Here is an 8031-nt window from a genome sequence, read left to right as displayed (position 1 = left end):
CATTTATTTATTCATTCCACATCTGTTGACTGTCCTGCAGGGTTTCCGGGTGGTGTTCTAGGCTCTGCAGATAGAGCAGGGAACCAGACAGAGCTCTGCCTTCACTGGGCTTCCATGCTAGAGAAGGGACACAGACAAGCAAATAAAGAGGATAATTTTGCATAGTGATGTGTGCAGTGAAAAGAAAAGAGAGTGAGGAGATCCAGAGTGATTGGAGGAGAGCTGTGGCACAGAGCCGTGGCACAGAGCCGTGCTGTTTTTGCTCAAGTGGTCAGGAAGCCCTCTTGGCAGTGATATTTGAACCATGACCTGAGGCAGTAGCCACGTGAACACTTGGAAGAAGAGGTACAGGACACACTGATTGCAAAGCAATCAGTGTATCCTGAGAAGAAATCCTCACACCCAATTTATGCTTAAAAAAAAAAAAAAGTCACTCCAGTTGCCATGGAGAGAATAGTCAGACCTAGGGGTGGGGGATGGGGACAAATGAAAATATAACAAGGGAAATAAGTTCAGTTCTTGAGTCTCTAAGGCCTCCAGGTCAACATGCACTGTGGGTGCAAACTCATATTTGCAACTGAGGAGAGTGACTGGATAGACTTGGAAGTCTTCAGAACATAGAAAAATATCTGATGCTTGGCTTGGATAGGAAGGCACCGGGAAAATGGGGCAAAAAAATTATAAACTGCTGTTATGGGTAGAAACTTGGAAATCCCCATTTGTAAGAGGGCCCAGCAGAAGTCCGATAAAGAGACCGAGAATGAATAGCAAAGCCCAAGAGGACAGACAGGGCAGTAGGTGTATAGGGAAGGGAGTTTTGTGGAGGGGTGACAGGGCCCCTTAAGAGCGTCAGATGCTACAGGAAGAGCAAATAGGACAAAGATGGAAAAGAGGCCATTGTATTTAACAACTGCAAAGCCATTAGCCTTGAGAATCATTTAAACAACCATCCCATCAGTAGAATGGCTACAGTATAGCACTACTCTTTAATAATACATGCTTTTAGAAAGGAATTAGGTAAATTGATATGACTAATAAGATGGGCGGATTGTTAAAATCTAAAAAGCGAATTATAGAAGAGTATAAATAGCCCAATCTATTAGTATCAAAAGAAGCTCTCTGAGAAGCAAGGTAATTTTGTGAGAAAGACAGTTTGAGGCAGTGAGAGGACCTCATGAGAGGTTGGAAACAATGTGTCATGGGGATGACCCTTACATTTATGCTATTTTCTCCGGTAGAGCTTGGCATCGTCAGACAAACTCAAGTTGGATACAGGCAGGGAAGGCAAATTCAGAGCAAGTTCAGCATTCTGGGGAAGCCCGTGGCTTCCAGGGTAGAAATGAAAGACAAAGCTTAAGAAGATACCTATACAGGGAAAATAGAGAGCCCTCAAGGATGGTTGCAAAAAAACCAAAGGGTATGTTTAGTACTAGTGGAGAAAGGGAGCAGGTAATGATAGCGAGCGTTTACTGAGCACTTACTATGTGGTTTCCCTGTATTATTCATTGCTCCTTGCAAATCCGTGAGGGAGGACTATTATGATCTCTGCTTTACAGAGGGGGAAACAGAGGCCCTGAGACGTTAAGAAAATCCCCAAGGTCGCATAACTAGCAAATGACAGAAGCAGAATTGAAGTCAGGTTTTACTTACGGTGCCACATAGAAAGCTGTAATTGCAGGAAGTCCTTCGAAGGTGGGACTGCTCTAGAAGATAGGGTGGCATGACGATGAAGTAGTTTGGGTTAAGGCAGGTGAAGGAGCCACTGGATATAGTGTCTAGTAGGATGATGGAGGCAGGTTCGGGGCTGTCCAGGAATGAGGTGCAGAAGAAAATTCCAAGCTGCTAGGAACTTTGTGAAGAAGATGGGGGGGGTGGTTTGCATAGAGCCAGAGGACATAAGCATAAAACAAGAAGTATGGTTGGTGCAAAAGAAGGGACTATTAAGAGATTTAAGATGGCTGTTGCCTCCAAATGGCTCTCTGTTGAATCGGGGAGGTAGGACATTAGTAGATTCTTAACACTACGCGGTAGGAAATGCTCCTTGCCAAAAAAGAGTTGTAGACCCTGAGTTCAGAAACTTTGCTCAGGATTGAGGGGTCCCTTGATTTGGAGGCAGTGAAATCACCAGCCCGTGATTAGCACATCTTTGTTCCCATTTAGGGAAAGATAAAGATCTCTACTCACCTGGCCTTTTGGGACCAGGTTCTTAGATATGTTTTGTTTCTGCCAAAGCACTGTCAAGAGAACCATCGTTAATACCTACGTAGTGAGTTTGGAAGGAAGAAGAAGAAAAAAAAATTTTAAATAATTGTTGTGTTTCTCTTATGGGTCTCCCCTTACCAAAGGATTGGGACAGTATTGGAGATAAGTAATCAGATAATCCTTTTAAAACCCAACTTTACCAGGTTGGATGCCACAGAAGAGGAAGGCTTGTGTGACCACAAGGTGTCCTTTGGTCTTTATAGGTCTTTATTCCTCTGGGAGCAGAATCTGGAGCCCCTCTTTTAGGGATCCGCTTCTACACATGGTCTCAGCGTGTGGTTTGAGGTGCTCATCACAGCATGCCTCTTTGCCTGGACCAGTTGATGCTTGATGTTCCAGTGTAGGGATTCCTGGAAGCGGAGTTGAGGGAGGAGACTATTTTCCTCCCTGATGGTCGAGGGGTAAATGTAAATTGGCAGCACCCATGGTCACTGCCTGAAGGAGAGAGTGGGGCCAGCCTGTGGGGCTCAGAGGCAGAGAGGAGCAGGGATTTGCTTTTTGTATGTGTTTCCAAACTACTTTTCTCTGTGGGGGGTTGGGGGACCTAAAAAATGGTGCAAGAAATATACTAAGCAAAAAAATTATTTTTAATGGCTTAGAAAGATGGTTTTCAATACACCTTCAAATGGGGAAAAAAGAGATGCCGAATGAGTTCTGGGGTTTGAATTTTGTATAAAATGGCTCAGTTAATGTGTTTGTCACTTCTCCAGCCTAGCCATGCTTTGTATGTTTGGACAGAGAAAGCATTGTTCTGACTAAACTTAGAGCATATTATCTCTGATACTGAAACTATTTAAAGATTTCTTGTTTTGATTTTTTAAAAAGCAGATGAATAACATAATTATCTTCAGTTCATAGCAGCCTCTGTTCCTTTAGCTTTAGGACTTATTTGCAATGCAATTTGCATGCACCATTAAGAATTACAAGGAGTAAACCAGTAGCTTCCCCTTTAAAAAAAAAATATTACTTTTTCTTCTCCATGATAAGTGTACTCTCCATGATAAGTGTACCCATCGCTTGTTTTACCCATCCCCCCCACCTACTTCCCGCCTGGTAATCAGCATTTGTTCTCCAGAATTAAAGTCTGTGTTTTGATTTGTCTCTCTCTCTCTTTATTTTTCCTTTGCATCTTTATTTCTTAAATTCCACGTATGAGTGAGATCATATGGTATTTGTCTTCCTCTGAATTACTTCACCTACCATAATACTCTCTAATTCCATTCGTGTTGTTGCAAATGGCGAGATTTCACTCTTTTTTATGGCTGCGTAATATTCCTCTATATATATACACCACATCTTTATATGTTCATCTGACGATAGATACTAGGGCTGCCCCCCTAGTTTGGCTTTTGTAGATAATACTGCAATAAATATTGGGGTGTCTGTATTCCTTTGAATTAGTGTTTTTGTATTTTGGGGCATAAGTACCCAGTAGTGTGATTTCTGGATTGTAGGGTGGTTCTATTTTTAATATTTTGCAGAACTTCCATCCTGCTTTGCACAATGGCTGCCCCAGTTTGCATTCCCACCAGCAGTGCACGAGGGTTCCTTTTTCCCCACATCCCTGCTAACACCTGCTATTTAAAAACCAGTAGTTAATCTCTAATCATCTTTTTATCTCAACAAGGAAAACTCACTATATCAGACTCATTGGAAAAGGCAAGTTTGGATTACAGAATAGTTTTAGAGAAATGTATTTCTTCTAGTTTTAAATGTGTAACTTTAACTAGGGTAACGACATTGGCCAATAGGTTGGAGGCCTATTTGTAAATTAATTCTGTATTAATTGATTCTGTAAATTAATTCTGTTCTGTAAATTAAGTAAGACCTTTAATTTGCAGGTTAACTCGTGATGTTTCAGCACACCTAGATGGTTAACCCTATAGACTAGAGGACGATGTGAGAGTTTTATTTCCGTGATATATCTCACTGAATCCTCACAATAGTCATGAATGACTGGCAGTGACTCCATTTTATAGATGAACACACTGAGGCACAGAGAGTTAAAGCCCCAAGTGAAGCCCTCCTCCCAACATGCACTGGATTTCTAAGTCTGGGTGCTTGACCACTGCGCCAGGCCACCTCTGACAACACGTTACCATGATGGCTCTTATCAATAGGTTGATTTTGCCATTTGCTTATCATTCTTTTCTTCTTTTTGACATCAGTTACTAGGCACTTATTATACATCAGGAAGTGTCCTAAGTAAATTATCTCTCTCTCTCTCTCTCTCTCTCTTTCATTTTGTTTGTTTTTAAATAATAGACATATATTTCTGATAGTTCGGGAACTTGCAAGTCCAAGATCCATGTGCTGGTTGATTTCATTCGTGGTTAGGACTCTCCTGCTGGCTTGTAGATAACTGCCTTGTTCTTCTCATTGTGTCCTCACATGGTGGGGGAAGAGAGAGAGAGGAAGAGGGGAGAGGGACAGGGGAGAGAGAGAAAAAAGAGAGCGAGCAAGTGCGCGTCTGTGCTGGAGAACTCCCTGGTTTTTTCTTGTAAGAGCACTAATTCCATCAGGAGGGCTCCGCTCTCATGACTTAATTATTTCCCAAAGGCCCCACCCCCTCATGTCATCACCATGGGGGTTAGGGCGTCAATACCTGAATGGGGGGGGGCACTGTAGATGCAGCTTCCTTGCAGCAGCTCCTCAAAACGGGGTTATTCCTGCCTGCTTTGGAGACTCGCTGTTCTCTCTGAATCCTCACACCAAGCCTGACCATAGGTTTTATTGTGTCTTATTTAAAGGAGGAGGAAACTGAGTATCCGGCAGGGTCAGTACTTTCCCTAACATCACAACTGGTAAGGGTCAGCGCTAAGCTCTAGAACACAGAGAGGAATGTAGACTCTGAGATGTAGCCAGAGCCGTGGGGGCGGGCGAGGGGGGCGGATTGGGGGCAGGGCAGTAAAAGATTTGCACAGTGGGATGAATGGGCTCAGAAGACCACTAGTTAATGGTGCCACCACCTGGAAGGGCTCCAGGAAGTGGAGTGGGGAGTGTGTGTGTGTGTGTGTGTGTGGTCTGGAAGGGGAGCCAGAAAATGCTGTGTACTTGAATGATCTCCCAGGGGCCTCATGCTGGTTAGGGTTCTTGTCTGGCCTCTACCGGGGCTTGCCGGGGGGTCTTCAGCAGGCTCCTCACGTCCAGCCGGCGTTCAGGCTCTGACAGGGGACGGTGGTGTCAATGGTTACAGCAGGCCCAGGGAGGTCTCAGGGCCGGAAGAGAGAGTTGCTCTGGGCAAATTCAATAGTTGCACCAAGCCAATTTGCAGATAGAGGCAGAGCTTATGTGATCCTTTTCAAATATGCAGATGGCACACACCATTTGGCCAAGTCTGCCCCTGGTAGATTTCTAGAGCCTTGAGCCGCGGTGCTCTTGATGTAAGGAGGCAAATCAAGACAAATCAGTTTGGGTTGGAGCTCAGGTAGTATTGGGTAGTCTGCGGATGGAGAATGTGTCAGTCATTAACCCACTGAGCATTTTTGAGCACTTACTGTATTCCAGATCCCTACTTTGAGCACTTGGAGCTCCAGATCACTTTGAGCACTTACTGTATTCCAAATCTGAGTGCCAGGGTTTTAACAGTGACTCAGACATAGTCCCTGTCAGAAGGCCCTGACGTTCTAGTGGGAGGAGGCAAGATAAGAGCACACAGAGAGACATACGTGTGTCACATCCGGTGGGAACACATGCTGGAAAGGAAAGTCAAGCTGGGGAAGAGGGATATAGAGATGAGTAGGAAAGAAAGGGAGTGCTATTTTCTCTAGGGGATCAGCTAAGTCCTCTCTGTGGAGGTGATATTGAAGTCAGGGCTTGAAGGAAGTGAAGTATAAGCCATGTAGAAATTTGGGGGAAGAGTATCATAGGCAAGAGATAGAGCAGGTGCAAAGCTGTTGAGATAGGAGCATGCCTAGCATGTTCAAGGGTCAGCAAGAAAAACGTGGCTGATGGATGGCAAAGGAGGAAGAGAATTCTTGTAGATGAGTCAGAGAGGTGGCCCCCGTGGGCCATGGTGAGGACTCTGGGTAGTTCTCGGAGAGAAGTGGGAAGCCCCAGAAAGAAGACGAGTAGAAGATGGCAGCCATGTTGGAACGGGGTGGGGGTGCCAGGGTGGAAGGCAGTGGTCCCTGAAGAAATGATGGTGGTGCAGACAGGGAGGTAGCAGTTGGGATGCTGACAGGTGGCCCTGGTTAAATTTTGAAGGAATTGATGATAGGATTTGCCAATGCATTACATGAGGGAATGAAAGGAAAAAGTCGCCAACAACTCCAACATTTTGATCTGAGTGAGTAGAAAAATATGTTGTCCTTTGCTGAGATAGGGAAGGGATACATTTGGAAGAAAATGCCCTTAGGTTTGGTTTGGCTGGCATCCCAGAACCCAGAACTGGGGTGGGTCAGGGTAGGGGCTGGACCATAAGTTGCCCTTCCAATACCTGAGCTAAGGTTTGGAGTCCTGGGTGAGGAAAAAGGCGGAGAGCTGGGGGACAAGCCAGAATTAAATGAAAGGCAAATGGGTTCTATTACAGATAAGACCAAGTGAGCCAGAGGCTGGAGGAGGCAGGAGTCTTCTCAAGGAGCCTGAATGGGAGTCTTTGGAAAGACCGAGAGCTACGACAGTCCTGTCTATGAGGGGTTTGGGAGAGAAGATCAGAGGGTAGGAGCAGCTAGCAAGACCTCCAGAAATAAGTGAGGCCTGAGCTGAGCTTCTGCAGAAGGGGATTGAACGTGGGATAGAGAGAGAGGAGAGAGAGAGAGAGAGAGAGAGTGAGAGAGAGAGAAGGAGAAGATATAGGTGCAAGAAAGACAAATGAACAGAACACAGAGCTGGGAAAGGTCATGACTGGACTGAAGACCCATCGGAGGATGGGAAGGTGATGGTGTAGGGAACTGGGCTGCAAAATTAGGCTAGTTCTTCACGATGAAAGCTTCAGGTTGAACAGAGGAGTCTGATGGAAGTGTGCAGGAGCCATCAAAGAACAGGAACCCCCAAGACGGCCATAGAATGAATTGACACTTTCCTGGTGTATCCTTTCTCAGTGATCTGAAAGTAAACGTAACTCACTCTTCACCTTCATTTTCTCTCCCACATCTTTGCTCTTCTAACCATAAAACTTTCACATCCAGTGCTAAGCAAGGGGAAGACTGGGTAGTACTCTATTCCCCATATGAATAGGCCAATTTTGGGGGACAATTTTTCCCGATAGGACTGATAGAAGTTCCCACCATAGTATATCATTCTGAAATGTTTACTGTAATGACTAGGCCACCCAGAGGTTTGTGTCTACACACTAATCCCAGGATACATGTACTTCAATAGGTAATCTTTCCCAGGTGGGTGAAGCATTTACAATGCATAGAAATTTAATAGCATATGTAATAACATTTATAATAATGTATGATCAGACTGTCCATATTTATAAGTCCAATATGCTTATGAACATAGTGTTACTTATATTCACAATGTTATATAATTTAGATATAACAACAATTACAACCAATACTATCAGGCTAGCTGTAAGACATCAAGTGGATATTTCTTTGTACAATGCCAAAAGGTAGGAGTGGAATTCTCTGTTCCTTTCAGTCCTAGATCCTTTATCAGGTTTCCTGAAACAAACTACTTTCCCCCACTGGGCTTTTCACAGGTTGACAGAATGTAATCTAATGTCATACTGATCGTCAGATCTCATCTCTGTTTTTAATATCATCCCTTTTTTTTTTTTCCAAATGATACCCATTTTTACTTATTTACATCTTACAAGGA

At 44.1% G+C, this 8031-nt stretch overlaps 1 protein-coding gene across 3 annotated transcripts in view; it reads left to right on the top strand.

Annotated features, from left to right (window-relative positions):
• Nucleotides 1–8031, top strand: part of PRTFDC1 (phosphoribosyl transferase domain containing 1) — a 95143-nt gene that overhangs the window by 1168 nt on the left and 85944 nt on the right. The window lies entirely within an intron of this gene.

This window comes from Neovison vison, chromosome 12 (genome assembly GCF_020171115.1).
Source record: "Neovison vison isolate M4711 chromosome 12, ASM_NN_V1, whole genome shotgun sequence".
Lineage (NCBI taxonomy): Eukaryota > Metazoa > Chordata > Mammalia > Carnivora > Mustelidae > Neogale > Neogale vison.
The sequence above is the reverse complement of the archived record's forward strand: the minus strand, read 5'-3'. Positions and strand labels throughout refer to the sequence as shown.